The following is a 19,010-nucleotide window of genomic DNA, read 5'->3' as shown; positions in this document are numbered from 1 at the left end:
GGGTTTAACCTCACTCCACGGAAATGGCTAAAAATGCCCCTTCCTATTTGTTAGCTGTCTTCATCTTTTAACTTTAAACCAGAAAAGTTTATGACAGAAGATTATGCAAGGAAAGTATTTTAGACAAGCCATGGCAAACGAAAACCAAGTCATTACAAGAATTAATCACTAGCCAAAAAACAGTCTGTTGTTAACTCCATTACGAGTTTAAAGCAGCTATTAAACCAAGGGCATTAGATTCTTCTAGCTCGTTTTCTCATTCCTGGCTTATCTCCAGCTGGCTTGAAATGCTAACACAGTAGCTGAGAAATTCACGGCAAATCCAAACACAGCCCAGATCTGCAGGACTTTGGGGTCTCTGGGATTCTCTGAAACAGTTGTCTCAAGTAAGTATCAGTCCTCAATTCTCAGTAAAAATGTCCCAAGAAGATGGTTTCACTCTAAAGAAGATACAGGAAAAGATACAGGATGTCAAGATGAGGTCTATGAAGCAGACATTTTCTCTGGACTTTGCTGCATGTCCTGTTGAGAGCCCCACCCACCCACTGCACTGGTTAATTAGCGTTTTCTTAATTAGCATCTTTCAATCTTCTTTATGAGACACAAAGCACTCTGAGTAAAGCGTGGCACATCAGGGACCAGGAATGTGGAATTCTAGGTCTGACTTCATCTCTGACTCAGAGGATCTTGGGCAAGTCCTAGCTTCTCTGCCCTCATTTTTTTTCCGTCTCTAAAATAATTATGGCTCATCTGTATTATCTGATTTGTTAGGACAAATTTCATGACCACATCGGCATGAAATCTGGATGAAGCTGGAATTGAGAAATGGATCAGACACTCTTGATCGAGATGGTGAAAGCAGAGGCTGGAACCAGGACAGATAACTGACTCCCACCCAGGTTGAGGGTGGCACGGCGCGTGGGGGGAATCAGGGAGAGCGATATTTTGAAAACATAGCTGTTGTTTGAAATCCGTAGTATATTTGGTTAAATTTAACTCAGTAAATTTCACAACATATTATGATCTATATGCGTATATATTGTGTATTATGATTTTGGATGGGTAAGATAGCTAACACATTTTAGTTCTTAAGGGATTTTTTTTGGTCTTTTTAATTGTCCAAGTCAGACAAACACCCTGAATGACATTAAAGAGAGGGAGGTGAGCCAGATGGGTCTAATTTTGGTATTTTGAGCAGTGAGCCATTTCTAGTCCTTACCCTTCCCAGAGATGGATGGACGAGGCAGACCCAGGGAGCACCTCTCTTTAATTGCACAGACATAAGAAGGACCGTTCCAGTCTGGGTACACCAGCCCTTCACACTTAAACCTTTTCATGTTGACAAGTGGAGCTGATGCTGCCAATTGGCAGAACACTGGGTTCTTTCTCAGATAATGCACGTGTCTTAGTCTCAGTACAGTTTTTAAACTGAAGGGAACTGCAGGCCTTATCACCCAACACTCACACACAGGTATTAACAAATGGACATGCTGAGCACTACTTAAATTACATTTCTTTCAGGAAAACAAGCAGCAACAACAAAAACATAAACCAATCATTGATCAAAAAGAAAAAAAAAGGATTTTGGAACAATCAGAAACAGAATCTACACCATTGGGAAAAGGTTCAATCTGTGATTCTTATTTATAGGCAGTCTTTGTGAGCATTCTTTATAGTTTATCTACATGAAATCAACTTGGGCTTCATCAATTCTGCTGGAAGAAAAAGAAGATGAAGTACTCCTGGAACCACCAGCAAGCACTCTGGAGAGGACAGATCATTTAATTGCATCATTAATTTCCAAGACATATGCATTACATTTGAGTCTGCAGAACATAACCTATTAGAGGAAGCCCAATTGCAAGTGCTCATAACAGAGAACACAGAAGACCTCATTCACCAGCCACCTCTCTTTCCTTTGATTTCTAGCTTCCAGAAAGCAGCAGTGTCGCCCAGCTGCAGTCGCAGGACCACCTCCCGGTGGAGTTAGAGTAAGGCGAACAGGGAGGGTCGTGGGTCCCGCTTTTGCCCTGTGGACAGTGTTTGATGTCTTAAGCCAGGTGATGAGGACGTGTGTGTGTGTGTTAGTGGCTCAGTCATGCCTGACTCTTTGCAACTCCATGGACTGTACCCCTCCAGGCTTCTCTGTCCATGGGATTCTCCAGGCAAGAATACTGCAGTGGATTGCCATTCCCTTCTCCAGAGGATCTTCCCAACCCAGGGATGGAACCCAGGTCTCCTGATTGGCAGGCGAATTCTTCACCACTGAAGCCCTGATGAGGGCATGTGCATTTATTACTCTTTATTCCTATTCTTAGCATATCTTAAACATCGAGATAGTATATTATTTTTAAGGAAAACAGACCTGACTCTGCAGGCTTTGCAAAGTGATTCAGTCATCTTAAGCTATTTAGGTCTGTGTACTCTTTCTGGCTCCAGCGAGAATCGTTTCATACAATTAAATTTTTCTCCACTCATCAAACATTAAAATCATAAAGATATATATAAAGCAAACAGCCAAGACAACGCACTAGTCCTCTGGCCTCCTCTACTAATTGCACTCCCCTTCCCAAAGATGAGCACTCTGTTTCAGCATGCCCTTTCAGATGCTCTCTATATCCACACGTAGGCATATTCACGTGTTGTGCTTCCAAACGTAGTGTCAGCTTTGACCTAAGCATCCTTCCTTGGCTTTGATCGCTTACAGTCAACAAGAAGAAAGAACCGATGTCCTGGGTCAGAAGAGATAGGAATCCTGGAGAGGAAGACTTGAATCAAGAGAGGACGGCTGTGATCTCAGAGAAGGGAGCATAGCCTGGTAATTCTGCCTTAGGCTGTGTGCACAAACTTGCCCAGAATAGTCAGAGTGAGGGAACCGAGGGGCAGCGGTCCCCAGCTGGGGAGCTGGGACCCTTTTATGGTCCATGATGCCTGGAGCACCGTCATGTCCCTTGGCTTAAGGGCGGGCAGCTGAACAGCGGAGTCTGAATGACCTAGGCACAAAGAGGACAAAGCCGGGCAAAGACGCTGGTTTTAGGAGCGAAGCTCTCAAGAGGCTGCTTGTGCAGACAGCTCATGCCTGAGATGAGGCGGTTTCTGCAGGGGCCTTGGGTTGGGTGACTCACTAATGAGGGTCAGCGTGGATGACATAGAAGGGGTGAAGCCGTGGACTTATAGCCCAACCTAAAGACGGGTCCCCCTTCACCCCATGGGCAGCAGTGGGAGGTGTATCAGATCTCAGGGAGCCTGCCACTCTGTATCTGCCCTGGGGACAAAACACCTCCTCCTCGGACTTCTCAGGAATGGGACTCTCTCGAAGCAAGACCAGGAAGCTGTGACAGCCGACCTGTCAACCCGCCCAGCTTGCTAACAGGGACCTCTGCTCCCCAGATGGTGACCACCTCCTGTCTCTTGGTGTTTCCAAGGTCATCTTTGCAAGCCTGTTGCCTTTCTCTCACTTCTTAACGTATCTAAACTGGAAGCTCTTGGTGGAGATTTTTTTTTTCTCATATAGCCTAAGTCTTTATTGAATTTGTTGCAATATTGCTTCTGCTGTTTTATGTTCTGTTTTTTTGTCCAGGAGGCATTTGGGATCTTAGCTACCTAAGCAGGGATCAAACCCACACCCTCTGCATTGGAAGGTGAACTCTTATCCCACTGGACCAGCAAGGAAGTCCCTCATATAGCCTTTTTAAACTGGGTGTAATAATCCACATGCCATAAAATTTGCCCTTTTCAAGTGTACAATCTGGTGGCCTCGGGGCAGACTGCCTCCTCCAGTGCCTCCTCTGGGTGCCTCTGGCTAGGCTCTGCAGAAGCTGTTTTGGGGAGCAGCTTCTTCTTGTGAGTGCCCCCTGCCCTCCAGCAGGGATGAGCTGGAGGAAAGCAGGTCTGGCTCCCCCTGTGCCTGCCCCCTCCGGCCGTGGACCTGCCTTGACCGGGGCCTTGCAGGTCCACCGGCTTCCCCGTTTGCTGTGAGCACAGGCTCGGATGTCAGGGCAGAGAGAGAGGTCACTTAGGTAGACTCTATTGATTTTTGCCATCTTCTCGTTCCTCTGACTGTCCCCTTTCCCCTGGAGGAACAGTTAGGAAATAGCTAACAATCCTTGCAGCCAAACAAAGTTTCTGATTTTACTGCATTCCTAAAACAGTGGAAAAGAAATCAAGAACCGGGCCTCAAAAGGATCCCGTAGAAGCAAATTACATTCCTATTTGATGGTGAAGTGGCTGGCAGTCCATGCCTGCGGGATCTGATGTTCCCTGAGAAGGATATTGCTTGACAGTTGGAAAATAGGCTGGCCTGCACACATATCTTTCTCCTTGAGACCAATTAGAAAGCTCTGGAAACCTGGTTAAGGAAGGAATATCTGGTATTTAGTTCTGTGCATAAAATGATAACCCAACAGCCAGAGGTAACTGTGGGTACACATATTTTCTGAGAATGCAATAAACTGAACTCCAAATTTACAAAACATCATTAAGTAAAGCATAGTTATTGGCGTTCCAAAACCATTCGGCATTTTTATCCTGGTGATATTTTGTTTTATGGGATGAGGCTGACAATAAACAGGTCAGAGACTGTAGACACCTCCATGCTAAAAATTCTTAGATTCATATGTGAATGCCTCAGAATGTAGAGTAAGACATACCTTCAGAAACTAAAGACTTTCAGGGTCGTGTGATTGCGTGTTTAAAATGTTTTTTAAACTGATGTTGTTGGGGGCCTTCCCTGGTGGTCCAGTGGCTAAGACTCTGAGCTCCCAATGCAGGGGGCCCAGGTTCAATCCCTGGTCAGGGAACTAGATCTCACATATTGCAACTAAGAGTTCACGTGCCACAAGTAAAGATCCTGCATTCTGCAACTAAGACCAAATAAATAATTTTTTAAAAATTGATGTTGTTGGAGATTTCCCCCATAAAAGGTAATGAAAGTGATAGCTGGTAGAGTTCTAATAAAGCTGAGAGCTTAAGAAAGATGTTGAATTAGCCTTACTAGTCTTAGACAGCTGCTTATCTACCCTGGAAAGGTGAAAAAAACGACCAGCCTCATGAACCAAGGCAATAGTGTGAATCCACATCCCCTGGGACCTTGGTAAAAATACAGAGGCCCAAACATCAGCAATGGCAACAACAGGAATACAGAGGCTCAGGTCCCAGGCATCAAGCTTAGTCAGCAGATGTGTGTGTGTGTGTGTGTGAGTGTGTGTGTGCTCAGTCATGTCTGACTCTTTGCAACCCTATGGACTGTAGCCCACCAGGCTCCTCTGTCCATGGGATTCTGCAGGCAAGGATACTGGAGTGGGGTGCCATTTCCTCCTACAGGGGATCTTCCTGACCCAGGGATTGAACCCACATCTTATCTTCATGGGATCTAAAATCTAAACAAATTCCCTTGAATATTCTGAAGCACACTAATATTTGAGAAACCTTTTGAATTTTAAAATCAAGTAGACAATTGAGATTCAGAGGCCATCATCCTGTGACCTTGAGCAAGCTTGTCTCTAAAACTTAGTTCTCTCTTTTCACCTACTCCCTGGGCTGTTGAGAGGACTAAGTTAATGGGCTGTTTGTCTCAGGGCTGGCCATCTGGGTGCATGCTAAGTCCCTTCAGTCATGTCCAACTCTTTGCAACCCCATGAACTGTAGCCTGCCAGGCTCCTCGTCCATGGGATTCTCCAGGCAAGAATACTGGAGTGGGTTGCCATGCCCTCCTCCAGGGATCTTCCCAACCCAGGGATGCAATCCACATCTCTTACGTCTCCTGCACTGGCAGGCGGGTTCTTTACCACTAGTGCCACCTGGGAAGCCTAGAGGATGATTAATTAATGTTACTTCCCTCATGAGGTTGCTAGGACTGCCATAGCGAATTACTATGGACAGGGCGGCCTAAACATCAGACATTTATTTTCTTACAGTTCTGCAGCCTGGAAGTCCAAGGTCAAGGTGTCAGCAGGGCTGGTTCTCCTGAGGCCTCTCCCCTCGGCTTGCAGCTGGCCGTCTTCTTGCCAGGTCCTCACGTGGCCGCTTCTCTGCGTGAGTGGCCCCGTATTTCTTTCTCTTCTGATCAGGTCATTGGTCTTATTGGATTAGGGCCCCACCATGATGACTTCACTTAACCTTAATCCTCTCCTTAAAGCCCTTCCCTCTGAACACAGCCACACTAGGGAGTTAGAGCTTCAATATGTGAGTTTTGGTGGAGACATGACTCAGTCATAGCACTCCCCTTCCCTTCATCATTTTCCTTAGTTTGCATCTGAATCATCTGTAACTCAAAAGGACTGGTTTACAATACCAGTAAGCACCTCACATACAAATCTTCAAGGTTTGAACTTGCAAAGATGCAAACGTGCCTGCCAGCCCCTGTACGCCAGCTACTGTACTACTGTACTCCAAGGTACTGTAAGATTAAAAATGTTTTCTTTATTTTGGTGTTTGGTTTTTTTTACGTTCCCATTATTTGTGTGAAAAGTATCATAAACCTATTATAGGACAGTACTTATACAGCTGATAGTGTTAGTTGAGTACTTTGAGTACTTTGTTGGACTTCCAAACTGGACTTCCGCACACTTTCAGAAGGGAGCTTGTTCGCACGTACAGGACTTACTGTACTCCTCTGATGAAAGCTCTGGCTGAAGGTGAGGTGAGGATAGGGTGCAGGCATTTTGCTGGAGACACGTGCTTCTTGGGAACCCTGTCCCCAGAACCCTGGTCCAAGATGATAGCAGAGACTCACTACTATTCTTAGCTAAAGGACCCAATGACTCTCACTAGTTCAGTTTCATTTTTTTTTTTTTTTAATGACCTAGGTTGAGAAGTCACGGAATCCCTTGTGTCTAAATTCTGAGCCCTCGAATTTCCAAACTGTGAAGGGCTTTCTTTTTCTTCTAAAGATAGATCACAGCAGAGAAAAAGAAAAGTCTCTTCAGATTTCAAACATAGAAAGTGTAACTCAGTGATATATTATTTCCTGTCAGAGCGGTTATTTGTACCTATATTTAGAGTCCATAATACTCAGTTTCAGATGTGTAAGGCTTCGTTCCACGCTGCCTCGCCCTTCGCTGCTCTCCTTCGTGGCTGCACCCAGAGCTCTGCAGAGGCCAGCCGCGTTGTGACAGAACCTGTGATGTGAACTTGATTCGTTCTGATGTTATACAGGGGCACCTGGCCACCTCCGATCCATCTCCGATGTAACTGGCAACGCACTAAGGTGACTCAACCTGTGAATCACTCAAAACCAAGCTCGAAACCTGCAGGCCCTGCACCGTTCCCTTATTCACACTAGAATTAACATTTTTGACTTAGACTATGAATTTTACCTCTTTCCCAATTACGTCCCTTGGCTCTCCATTGTTTTTTTTCCCCCATGAAACTGAAGCAGCCTTCTAAAAGTATACGCATTTATTGTATATCTTCCTCTACCCGATTTAATGTGTGCCACTGATTCCACTGAATTGTGAATGACAAATTGAATGGAGAAGCCTGGAAGTAGGTATGTATTTATAAGAAAGTCCTGACTATTTTTCTTTGGTAACTTGGGCAGAGAGGAAGGCTCCGTTTGGGGGCACTTCTGGTGTATTCGTTTGTAATATATATATAATTTATTTATTGCCTGTGCTGGGTCTTCACTGCTCACAGGTTTTTCTCTATTTGCAGCAAGCAGGAACTACTCTCTAGTCGCGGTGCCCGGGCTCCTCTTTGTTGGCTCCTCTTTGCGGAGAACAGGCTCTAGGGTGCGCGGGCTTCAGTAGCTGCAGTTCCCAGGCTCGAGAGTTCAGGCTCAGTAGTTGTAGCACGCGGGCTTAGTTGCTCTGAGACATGTGGAATCGTCCCAGATAAGGGATGGAATCCAAGTCTCCTGCCTGGGAAGCCCCTCTTGGGTGTTATTGTGCGTTATTGTCAGGACCATCCTGACCACCCCAGTGGGCCGAGGCAGCCCCAAAACTCTCACTCTTCACCTTATTTATTGTTTGCCCCGCACTTGGAAAAGGTGCCCTATGGTTCAATTCTAAAATGTCAAAGCCCAGAGAGATCTTAGCCTCTCTCTCTTCCTCATTCTAATTAGCCAACGTTAAGCCACATAGTTGTCCAGGCAAAGTGAGTTTTCCTGGGCCTGGGCTCAGCCACGTGACTTGCCTTGGCCAATTGTATGTTGACAGAAGCGGTACAAGGAGAAACCTTAAAAAGTGCTGGTGCCATGCGGCCAGCTGTCTTGCACTTCTGCCGTTGCTGGGAGAGGACGTGTCTGGCCAGCAGCGGGAACCAGGACGAGGAAAAGACTCGTTTCATCTTAGCTAGGCGTCCTCTGCCAAGCCTAGAGCAGCGCTCGCCAGCTGCTCCTGGGAAGGGATCAGTTTTTCAAACATGTTATTTTACTGTTCCTGCAGTTATCTGCAGTGCTTCACACCTTCAGAGCGCTCAGGTGAAGTCACCTGCACTCACTGTGGGACTGGGCTGCTGTGGGTGTATGTTCTGCACATGTGGTCCACAGACCCCTTGCTCCCATCACCCTTGCCCTCCCTCCGTGGTATGTGGCTGCTGCCTGTGTACTCAGTGAGATGGTGGTGGGCGAAGGGGAACGTTCTTGGGTCACCTGAGGTCTTGGCTTCAGTCTTAGGCAGACCCTGAGCGTCTGAACTTGGAGGAGGGCTTGCTCAGTTGGTCCTGTGCCTTCCCCCAAGGACACACAGCTCTGCAGTGAGTGTGGAGGTGGCCCTGGTAGGAGAGAACTCCCCACCCTCCTCCAGCGGCAGTCAGTTTTCACCTCTGTTCCTCTCTCCAGGATCAGTTAGTTTTCCTCTGGGACTGAGCGTTTTCCACCCCACCCCTGGCATCGCCCATCTCTGGCCATGATGCCTCCCCCAGCAGCCCAGGATCTTTGCCTGGGTCCCCGGGGCATGAGAGCTGGATCCTGTGCCCATGTGTCATGGAAGGGAGTGCCCCCGGGTCCCTGCCCCGCCCCACCCTGTCTGCAAATCTCTGAGGGAGCCTGAGGAAAAGAGTTGCAGAGTGGGTTTGAATAGCCCGTGTTTAGGCTCCCAGGAATTCACAGCCCTCATGGAGGTCTACACTTGGCCCTTAAAGAAGCCATGATGTTTGAGTTGTTTTCTTCCCCCTGGCGTTAATGACGGCCACCTCTTCTTTCTGAGCTCCCACATGGGTGAAATAGTCCTCACATTCCATTTTCCTTGGAGGGCTTGTCACCACCGAATTTGGTTCACTTCATTGCCTGCAATCTTAACTCTGAGATGGGCTGAACCAGTGTTATGGTTTTGCTAATCACCAAGATTGTCATCGTTAGGGTGGAAGCAAGGTTCCTTTGTGGCTCTCCACATCCCAAGCCCAGTTAGACTCCTCGTGCCTTAGCTAATGGTCTGAAAACTTCTCTTTATGGTTATTTCCTTGGGCTTCCCTGGTGGCTCAGTCAGTAAAGAATCTACCTGCCAATGCAGGAGTCTTGAGTTTGATCCCTGGGTTGGGAAGATCCCCTGGAAATGGAAATGGCAACTCACTCTAGTATTCTTGCCTGGACAATCTCATGGGCAGAGGAGCCTGGTGAGCTACAGTCCCTGGAGTCAAAAAGAGTCAGACACAACCAAGCAACTAAACCACCACCACCGTTATTTTCTTAACATTATCTTGATGCCATTTTGGTTTCTTCTTTCACCCCCAGAAATATTTAAAATATTTAATGTGTGTATGTGGATGCCTGTGTGTATGTGTTTCATTTAAGAAAACTAGGTAGTTTTTTTTTTTTTTGCAGTATTTCAAGTTTGATAGCATAGTGATTAGATAGTGTACTTGCACCTGTTCTTTATATATTAATTAATGCTTTTTGTGGTTGAATTTTGAAAATGTTCCATTTACATACCTTGTAAAATATGAAGACTTAATTTTTTTAGAACGGTTTTAGGTTCAGAGCAAAATTGATGGGGAGGTGCAGAGATTTCCCATCTACCCGCTGCCCCCACACAGGCAGAGCATAAGGTACTTAAAAAAAGTTTAGAATCTGTTTTATGGTATAGAGTTTGCATCAAATCATTTTAAAAATAAATCGTTCAGATCTTCTCTATCAAAAATTATTTTGTATCTGCTAATCCTTAAGTTAAAAGACGCTTACTCCTTGGAGGAAAAGTTATGACCAACCTAGATAGCATATTCAAAAGCAGAGACATTACTTTGCCAACAAATGTCCATCTAGTCAAGGCTATGGTTTTTCCAGTGGTCATGTATGGATGTGAGAGTTGGACTGTGAAGAAAGCTGAGCGCCGAGGAATTGATGCTTTTGAACTGTGGTGTTGGAGAAGACTCTTGAGAGTCCCTTGGACTGTAAGGAGATCCAACCGGTCCATTCTAAACATCAGTCCTAGGTGTTCTTTGGAAGGACGGATGCTAAAGCTGAAACTCCAATACACTGGCCACCTCATGCGAAGAGTTGACTCATTGGAAAAGACTCTGATGCTGGGAGGGCTTGGGGGCAGGAGGAGATGGGGATGACAGAGGATAAGATGGCTGGATGGCATCACGGACTCAATGGACATGAGTTTGGGTGAACTCTGGGAGTTGGTGATGGACAGGGAGGCCTGACGTGCTGTGATTCATGGGGTCGCAAAGAGTTGGACACGACTGAGTGACTGAACTGAACTGAATCCTTAAGTGGGGGTATATTAAAATTTTCTCAATATTATTATTTTTTCTAAAATTTTAGACATAACTCTAACTGTTTGGAGTTTCTGTATTTTGGTGTTATTCATCTGGAATAATTGTTCATGATGGGAATTTCTTTGTCTTTTTTCTTCTCCTTCATCGAGAAAAAGTCGTTCACTTTGTCCTGTTAAGAATTCCTCTTGAAAGTCTTCATTCGGTATTAAATAACTAGGTATTTGGTATTAATAGCCAAGTGTCAGTAATAACCAATAACTGCTCTGTTTGTGCTTATATTTGCAAAACATATTTTGTTCATTTTTTTTTTTTCACCTTTTCTGGTCACTTAGTGTGATGATTGACATTTGGGAGGCTCAATTTTATCATTTGCAGATTATAACTTCTTGTGTTCCTGGAACTTTGGCTCTGATGTCATCGTCACTTGAAGTCTTGTCTGTGCTCTTTCCAGGCTTCCTCACCTGTTCCTCCAAGTGCACCCTCTCCAGCCATGACCGCTTCAAGTTGCCATCACCTCCACCCGCACGTGGCGCCATTGCTCCCTGCTTATTCCAGCTGCATCCCTGGAGGCTCTAACAGTTCAAGGTGCACAGGAGTTCTCAATAAGTATTTCTTTAGTGAATAATGATGGGTGTACAATTAGTTAGGTTCATCGGGAAGAAATAGAAAACTCAAATATCAATGGCTTAAAGAGTTTCTCTCCCTCTCTTATTTAATCCCTAGGCCTTTAGGCATTTAACCCAGAGCATCTGGTAAGACTTTTGCTCTAAGAAATGTTCAGGGACACAGATTCCTTCCAAATCATCATGTTGCATCCCCAGGGCATGTTTTCCATCCGCATGTCTAAGATGGCCCACATCTCAGGCCACAGGATGGGGGAAGGGTCAAAGAAGAGTCAGCAGAATCTCTTAGAGAAGGTTCCTGGGGCCTGCCAAAGATACAAACGCTTCTCCTTTTGTAGTCTTAGCCAGAATTTCATCTCAGGGCCATGCTGCCTACAAGGGAAGCTGGGATGTGCTGTCATAATCTGGATAACTTGGTGCCCAGCTAAAAATGCCATCACTGTGGAAGAAGAGGAAACCATGAACTGGGGCATCTTTAGCAATTGCAGAACACTAATCATGCATTGGAGAAGGAATGGCAACCCACTCCAGTGTTCTTGCCTGGAGAATCCCAGGGGCAGGGGAGCCTGGTGGGCTGCCGTATACGGGGTCGCACAGAGTCGGACACGACTGAAGCAACTTAACAGCAGCAGCAGCAATGATCTGAAAAGACATAGTGTTTGTGGAAACAAGAGGACTGATGGGGTATATGGTAGTAGGAACAAGGTAGTGGTGGGCCAGCTACAAAGACCAGGAGGGGCTGGCCTGAGAAGGGTCTTAGACTGTCATGCCAAGACTTCAGATATTATCCCGGAGACTGTTTATCAGTGACGGTTCCGAAAGGAAGCAGACAGTTTGAAAGGGGTGAAGTGAGTTCAATGAAAGTGAAAAGTGAGTGAGTGAAACTCCCTCAGTCCTGTCTGACTCTTTGCAACCCCATGCACTGTGGGACACCCACCACCACCACCAGGCTCCTCTGTCCGTGGGATTCTCCAGATAAGAATGCTGGAGTGGGTTGCCATGCCCTCCTCCAGGGGATCTTCCCGACCCAGGTATCGAAGCTGGGTCTCCTGCATTGCAGGCAGATTCTTTACCTTCTGAGCCACCAGGGAAGCTGAGTTCAGTGGAGGGACTATTTAAAGGTGGATGATGCAGGGTCACAAGCAGCAGGCGCCACATCCCCACCAGGACTGCAGAGGCAGGTGGGTAACGTTGCTGGAACCCAACAACCTCACAACTCCTGTTGTAGGAGGTGGGCATCAGGTAGGAGCTGTGCCTTTGCAGAGGAGCACTGGCTCTGCAGCGTGTGGCCTGGACACAGAACTGCTGACGCATCTGCAGTGCAAAACGAGCATGAAGACACCGTGTTCAAAAACTCTGAAGATGGCAACAGCAGAGCGTTAAACCAAATGTATTGCCTTCCTTGAGCACAGGGGGCCTGTGCCTTTTGTCCAGGTTACACACCCATGAAGCTGGCCTTGCCTGGCAGAGAAGAAGCTGGAGGAAAAGCACCCTAAACTTTGCTCTACTCCAGCCCTCTTTCTTTTTCCCTTGCCTTCCATTGCCCACACCCAAGGAGAAGTCAAAGCCAAGGAGCCTGGTTGAGGCCATCCATGAAGGTGAGGCCGCCCATGAAGGTGAGGCCCAGCCAGGTAGGAGAGCAAACAGTGGGACTGCGGGAGCAGCTACAGAATACCAAGCTCACCATGCAGAGCCATTAGAGATTTTAAAGCAGAGTGACGTGTCCAGTTTATTTTTAGGAAGAACTTTTTGACAGCCTTGTGGAGAATGGATTAGAGAGCCTGAAGGCAGAAAGACCAATTAGGAGGCTACCATGATGGCTTCGTAGTCACTCTCCTTTTTTAAAAAAATAAAAATTCACTGTAGAAATATATTTCTTATTTATACTGCTAACCAAGTAACACACACACACACATATAAAATTTGATGTTCATGCAACAATACTTAACCTTATTACAAGCAAAGTATTCTGATTTCATTTAGAAATATTGGTTCCATATTATAGTAATCATTTTGACCATATGTGTAAATCAAACCATCATGCAGTACACCTTAAACTTACATAGTGATGTGTGTCAACTCTTTTCAATAAAACTGGTGGGCAGGGGAGTGGGAATGCTGGTTCCAAATCATTTAGGTGATTCTGTGAGTCACTGATGAGTCACAACTTTCAGTTTAAACATTAGTCTAAGAATGTTATAGACAGAACAGTGCCCCACAAAGATGCCCATGTCCTCTAAGTTTGATTGAGGACCCTGAGATGAGAGGTTACCTTGCATTGCCCAGGGCCCCCAAGGTATCAGTGCGTGGGTGCTCCATCACTAAGTCGTGTCTGACTCTTTGCAACCCTATGGGCTGTAGCCCACCAGGCTGTCCATGGGATTCTCTGGACAAGAATACTGGAGTGGGTTGCTGTTTCCTCCTCCAAGGGATCTTCCCAACCAAGGGATCGAACCCACATCTCCTGTATTGGCAGCCAGATTCTTTACCACTGAGCCATGTAGGAAGCCCAGGGTCTTTAAAAGGGGGAAAGGGAGGAGGAAGAGATGTGATGAAAGAGACAAAGTCTGAGTGGGGCAGCTGGCCATCGCTGGCTTGGAGGAGGGAAGAAGGGGGCCATGAGCCAAAGAACACATACCTCCAGAAGGTAAATAAGGTTGAGGAGACGCACTCTCCCTGAAGGCTTCACAAGGAATGCAGTCCTGTTAACACCTTGATCTTCGCCAGTGAGACTCACAGGACTTTGACCTCCGGAACTGTGAGGTGATGAAAGTGTGTTGCTTTAAGTTGTTGAGGTTTGTGGTGATTCATTTCAGCAACAGCAAGACCCTAACTTGAGGAGGGAGGTGAAGAGGGTCAGAGTGAAGGCAGTCGGTGTGGGCAGGGAGGAGAGACGTGGGGTCAGCTCCTCTCCCAGGGCCAAGGACCACAGCCCCAAGACAAGTCACAGCTTTCCTTCGTCCCATGTGTTGTAAGCCTGGGAAAGTTAAAATGAGTATCAGAGACTTACAGGGGGATGAAAGCCTGTTGAAAAACTCTTGTTTTAGTGAGACGTGACTGTGAATTCAGGGTGGATAAACAGAATGTGCTGTAAACCTGTGAGCGGACCTTGAAGGAGACAGACAGGGCCACCCAGACAGTTTCTTCCTTTAGTCCCAGCTGCCCGAGGAGATTTACCTGCTGAGCATAGCTCTCACGGATGAGTCTGGAGTGTATTTAGAACTTGCAAAGTGAAGCAAACTATTGATTTCTCTAGAAATGAAAGAAGAAACTGCTCCAGAACAGAAGTCATCAGCCACACTGTGGAACTAGGAGATGAACAGTTTGTAAGATGGACAGACGAGCACACGAGTTAGTCCAGGATTGGTTGTATCAATCATGGAACACGTGATGGGCAAACCAGCCACAGGACCTGGTAATGGTCAATCAGCTCATACTTTTAAGTATAACGATCAATCTCCACTCATAAGTTACTTGTTCTGAAAACACAATTCATTGGAAGATCAAATCTCACGATAACTAGGGCACGTGATTTAAAATAAGTCATTTACAACAGCAAGAGAAAATGTAAGGCAAATTGTCTAAGAAAAAATCTAAGGAGGCACAAGATCTTTATATAGAAAATTATAAAACTGTAGAGATACATGTGTGTGAGCACTCAGTCATGTCCAACTCTTTGATACCCCATGGACTGTAGCCCAGCAGGCTCCTCTGTCCATGGGATTTCCCAGGCAAGAATATTGAACTGGGTTTCCATTTTCTTCTCCATAGAGACACATAACAAGATCTAATAAATGAAATCTGTTCCATGTCTGGCCGGGGTGACTATCTTAAAGATGCTGATTTTCTCCCAAATTTCTCTGTAAGTTCAAAGCAATAAGGAGCATTACCTCCTGAGTGTGTGTGTGCACATGCGTGTGTGTAACTTAGGAAGATACCTGTAAAGTGCGTGTGCAAGAGCAGATGGCCAGGAAGCACCACGACTACTGGAAAGGGAAACAGACTCATTCAATTAAACTAAAAATTTAAAAACTCAAATGTAATAGAAGTTGCCATAAATCATATGATAAAGTCAAACAGAGCTTGGGGGAGGAATTTGTAGATACAGGTAACTCATAAAGATTGAAAGGAGAAGGGGGCAGCAGAAGATGAGATGGTTGGATAGCATCAGTGACTCAATGGACAGGAATCTAGCAAACTCTGAGAGACAGTAAAGAACAGGGGAGACTGGCATGCTATAGTCCAGGGGGTCGCAAGGAGTCGGACACAGCTTAGCAACTGAGCAACAACAGTAAAGCATCAGTCAGTGAGTCAGTCAGTTCAGTCCCTCAGTGGTGTCTGACTGAGACCCAGTGGACTGCAGCACGCCAGGCTTCCTTGTCCATCACCAACTCCTGGAGCTTGCTCAAAATCATGTCCATCAAGTCAGTAATGCCGTCCAACCATCTCATCCTCTGTTGTCCCCTTCTCCTCCTGCTTTCAATCATTCCCAGCATGAGGGTCTTTTCAAATGAGTCAGTTCTTCCCATCAGGTGGCCAAAGGATTGGAGTTTCAGCTTCAGCATCAGTCCTTCCAATGAATATTCAGGACTGATTTCCTGTAGGATCAACTGTTTGGATCTCCTTGCAGTCCAAGGGACTCTCAAGAGTCTTCTCCAACACTATGGTTCGAAAGCATCAATTCTTCGGTGCTTAACTTTCTTCACAGTCCAACTCTCACATCCATACGTGACCACAGGAAAAACCATAGCTTTGACTAGACAGACCTTTGTTGGCAAAGTAATGTCTCTGCTTTTTAATATGCTATCTAGGCTGGTCATAACTTTTCTTCCAAGGAGCAAGGGTCTTTTAATTTCATGATCATAGTCACCGTCTGCAGTGACTTTGGAGCCCCCCAAAATAAAGTCTGTCACTGTTTCCATTGTTTACCCATCTATTTGCCATGAAGTGATGGGACTGGATGCCATGATCTTAGTTTTCTGAACCTTGAGTTTGAAGCCAACTTTTTCACTCTCCTCTTTCACATTCATCAAGAGGCTCTTTAGTTCCTCTTCACTTTTTGCCATAAGGATGGTGTAATCAGCATATCTGAGGTTATTGATATTTCTCCTGGCAACCTTGATTCCAACTTGTGCTTCATCCAGCCCAGCATTTTTCATGATGTACTCTGCATATAAGTTAAATAAGCAGGGTGACATACAGCCTTGACATACTCCTTTCCCGATTTGGGACCAGTCTGTTGTTCCATGTCCAGTTCTAACTGTTGCTTCCTGACTTGCATACAGATTTCTCAAGAGGCAGGTCAAGTGATCTGGTATTCCCATCTCTTGAAGAATTTTCCACAGTTGGTTGTGATCCACACAGTCAAAGGCTTTGGCATAGTCAATAAAACAGAAGTAGATGTTTTTCTGGAACTCTCTTGCTTTTTCTACAATCCAACAGATGTTGGCAATTTGATCCCTGGTTCCTCTGCCTTTTCTAAATCCAGCTTGAATATCTGGAAGTTCACAGTTCACATACTGTTGCAGCTTGACTTGGAGAATTTTGAGCATTACTTTACTAGCGTGTGAGATGAGTGCAATTGTGTGGGTCTGAGCATTCTTGGCATTGCCTTTCTTTGGGATTGGAATGAAAACTGACCATTTCAGTCCTGTGGGCACTGCTGAGTTTTCCAAATTTGCTGGCATATTGAATGCATTTACAGCATCATCTTTTAGGATTTGAAATAGCTCAATTGGAATTCCATCACCTCCACTAGCTCTGTTCGTAGTGATGCTTCCTAAAGCCCACTTGACTTCTCATTCCAGGCTGTCTGGCTGTAGGTGAGTGATCACACCTCGCGGTTATCTGAGTCATGAAGATCTCTTTTGTATAGTTCTTCTGTGTATTCTTGCCACCTCTTCTTAATATCTTTTGCTTCTGTTAGGTCCATACCATTTCTGTCCTTTATTGAGCCCATCTATGCATGAAATATTCCCTTGGTTTCTCTAATTTTCTTGAAGAGATCTCTAGTCTTTCCCATTCTATTGTTTTCCTCTATTTCTTTGCATTGATCACTGAGGAAGGCTTTTTTAAATCTCTCCTTGCTATTCTTTGGAACTTTGCATTCAAATGGGTATATCTTTCCTTTTCTCCTTTGCCTTTCATGTCTCTTCTTTTCACAGCTATTTGTAAGGCCTCCTCAGACAACCATTTGCCTTTTTGTATTTCTTTTTCTTTGGGATGGTCTTGATCCCTGCCTCCTGTACAATGTCACGAACCTCTGTCTATAGTTCTTTAGGCACTCTATCAGATCTAATCCCTTGAATCTATTTGTCACTTCCACTGTATAAGCATAAGGGATTTGATTTAGGTCATACCTGAATGGTCCAGTGGTTGTCCATACATTCTTCAATTTAAGTCTAAATTTTGCAATAAGGAATTCATGATCTGAGCCACAGTCAGCTCCCGGTCTTGTTTTAGCTGACTATAAAGCTTCTTCATCTTTGGCTGCAAAGAATATAATCAATCTGATTTTGGTGTTGACCATCTGGTGATGTCCATGTGTAGAGTCTTCTCTTGTGTTGTTGGAAGAGGGTATTTGCTATGACCAGTGCATTCTCTTGGCAAAACTCTATTAGCCTTTGCCCTGCTTCATTCTGTACTCCAAGGCCAAATTTGCCTGTTACTCCAGGTATTTCTTGACTTCCTACTTTTGCATTCCAGTTCCCTATATAATGAAAAGGACATCTTTTTTGGATGTTAGTTCTAGAAGGTCCTGTAGGTCTTCATAAAACCATTCAACTTCAGCTTCTTTAGCAATACTGGTCAGGGCACAGACTTGGATTATTGTGATATTGAATGGAAACGAAGAGAGATCATTCTGTTGTTTTTGAGGTTGCATCCAAGTACTGCATTTCGGACTTTTTTGTTGACTATGATGGCTACTCCATTTCTTTTAAGGGATTCTTGCCCACAGAAATAGATATAATGGCCATCTGAGTTAAATTCACCCATTCCAGTCCATTTTAGTTCATTGATTCCTAGAATGTCAATGTTCACTCTTGCCATCTCCTGTTTGACCACTTCCAATTTGCCTTGATTCATGGACCTGACATTCCAGGTTCCTATGCAATATTGTTCTTTACAGCATCAGACTTTACTTCCATCATGTCACATCCACAATTGAGTGTTGTTTTAGCTTTGTCTCTGTCTCTTCATTCTTTTGGAGTTATTTCTCCACTGATCTCCAGTAGCATATTAGGGAGTATATGGACTCCCATACTGGGGAGCATTTAAAGCATCAGTGCCCAGAATATTTTAATAATTACATATCAATATGAATCAACCCACCCACTAAGTAAGCAGGCAATGGCAATTCACAAAAGAGGAAATCTGAACAGCCAATAAATATACAATGACATGTCCTACTTCACTAGTCATTGAGGAAATAAAAACAAAAATGAGATACCTCCTCACTCGCATAAAACAGCAAAACCTTTTCTATGTGACGATGTCAAATGTTGGAGAGGATGTGGAGGAGCAAAAACTGTCATACTTTCCAGATAGGAGTGTAAAGAGGTCCAAGCATTTTTGAGAACAATCTGATGCTGTCTAATGAAGAGGAAGATTCCTAGCGATGCTCCCTTGAGAAACCCAAACATGTGCACAAGAAGACCCACAGTACCCTGTCATTTAGGCATTGTTTAACCTGGCAACAAAATACCCATCACTGCGAGACTAGACACA

The 19,010-nt window shown here is 45.0% G+C and overlaps 1 long non-coding RNA gene and 1 other non-coding gene across 4 annotated transcripts in view; both read left to right on the top strand.

The window, feature by feature from the left end:
* The window catches only part of LOC139186203 (uncharacterized), a 30,948-nt gene extending 18,930 nt beyond the window's left edge, over positions 1 to 12,018 (top strand). The window contains exons 3-4 of one of the 3 annotated variants that reach the window (XR_011569743.1): positions 5,916 to 6,033; positions 7,016 to 8,490. This is a non-coding gene — a long non-coding RNA (uncharacterized lncRNA). Of the gene's footprint in view, positions 1 to 5,915; positions 6,424 to 7,015; positions 8,491 to 11,110 lie in introns of those variants that run through there. The other 2 variants (XR_011569744.1, XR_011569742.1) reach the window with 2 other exon arrangements.
* On the top strand, positions 4,727 to 4,799 carry TRNAG-CCC (transfer RNA glycine (anticodon CCC)). The gene has a single exon. It is a non-coding gene; the product is annotated as a tRNA-Gly (tRNA).
* Positions 12,019 to 19,010: the final 6,992 nt, after the last annotated feature.

This window comes from Bos indicus, chromosome 12, assembly GCF_029378745.1.
Source record: "Bos indicus isolate NIAB-ARS_2022 breed Sahiwal x Tharparkar chromosome 12, NIAB-ARS_B.indTharparkar_mat_pri_1.0, whole genome shotgun sequence".
In the NCBI taxonomy this organism is placed as follows: Eukaryota; Metazoa; Chordata; class Mammalia; order Artiodactyla; family Bovidae; genus Bos; species Bos indicus.
Note: the sequence above shows the minus strand (reverse complement) of the source record. Positions and strands in the feature narration are given on the sequence as shown.